This window comes from Buceros rhinoceros, unplaced genomic scaffold (genome assembly GCF_000710305.1).
Source record: "Buceros rhinoceros silvestris isolate BGI_N320 unplaced genomic scaffold, ASM71030v1 scaffold5346, whole genome shotgun sequence".
Lineage (NCBI taxonomy): Eukaryota > Metazoa > Chordata > Aves > Bucerotiformes > Bucerotidae > Buceros > Buceros rhinoceros.
The window spans coordinates 1-1,557 of NW_010416783.1; positions in this window are offsets into that span (position 1 = coordinate 1).

The following is a 1,557-nucleotide window of genomic DNA, read 5'->3' on the forward strand; positions in this document are numbered from 1 at the left end:
CAGAGCTCTGGCCTTGAAAAAGAACAATTTGGGTAAACATTTACTACTTTTCTTTATTTTTTCTGTTTCCTCATTTTTTTTCCCCTTTGGTTTGTAACTATATACATATATATATAATAGGGTATAGTTCTGTATGAATTTATTGTTTATTAAAAGTTTGTTTCAGTTTTTTCCAAGCAGACTGAGGTGTGAATTTCTTTCTTTCCCTTTTAAAAATCCTTCTGCCTCTAATAAAGTAGACGGAAAACATTAAGGAATTCGAGGAGTGGGTACCTCAGCCCCTTGACCCTTAACATCATTATACATAGGAAAACCCATGATTTTTTAATCATCACTGCTGCTCTTTCTGACTCTGGCTGTCATGCTGAGCTGGTGTAATGAGCTCCAAGAGAAAGGGGTAAACCAGAAAGATACTGTGGCTTCTCCATCAGAGGATATATTTCTAAGGTCTAGTGAATGGTCTTTTCAGAGATGGATAGCAATAGGAGAAAAATATGTACAACAGTACAGGACAGCAAGGACTTCTCACCTTAAACCTTTGTCCTGACAAATACTGCAATATTTTCTTACCAACCTAGAATATTTCATAGTAGTTTTGTCAGCAATTAATGTTAAACTGACCCCATCTAGGGGTGCACCAGGTCAGACAAGACAAACATAACTATCTCCGCTAACCTTCAAGTGGATGACATGCTCATGATTAATTCTCTGAGCAGCAGAACTAAAGACAATGGATTTAACACAGATTTATATTTGAAGGCTGAGTGTCCAAGTGGAGTCTCTGGTATCTGTCAATGACTGAACTCCTTTAGAAAACTTTCTTTCAACTGAGGAATTGTTGGTTGTGTTTTCTACCTAGTTCTTTAGTTCAGTGAAACATGTGGAAAATACTACCACTAAGTTTCCCGGTGAGTATCATCCAAATGTGACAGAGGCCTAAGATTCCCTGGGATAAATTTACACCTCTGTCAAATTCAGTTAATAGGAATAAATTCAGACATTACCGAGGGAATAGGAAGGCAAATGACAGAGAGACATATGCAGACAAAATCAAACTGTAAGCCTTGCTTCCTTTAGAAAATCCTGAAGAAATAAATAATGGAAGGCACTACAAGCAGATGGAGTAATAATGAGGTGTCTGCTGCTCTTGCAGCACATTGAAGAATGATCATAAATTACCGGTGGAGTGATAATATGAAAAAAATATGCACCTCCATAACTCAATTTCACATGCAAATTCATCACAGAAATTGTATTCAATAGAAAGTCACAAAAGTCACGTGCCAGCAATACAGAGATTCACAAATATGAGAACTCTATGCATAGAAGAAATCTGTTGAAAATTTTCAGCTTTAGCTTTTAAACTTCCAATCAAAAATAAATTTTAAGAAGGACAATTATGTTACCTATAGATGGTGTTTGCTTTCTCTGCCTGAAGAATGATAAGGAAGAAATGGTGACAGTGGAGGAATGGTCTGCGGGCTACAGAGAATGACCCTATCTGTAGATGAGAATGGAGGCAGTCACTTGGTGGCATAAGAAAGCTTGGGAAGAGCG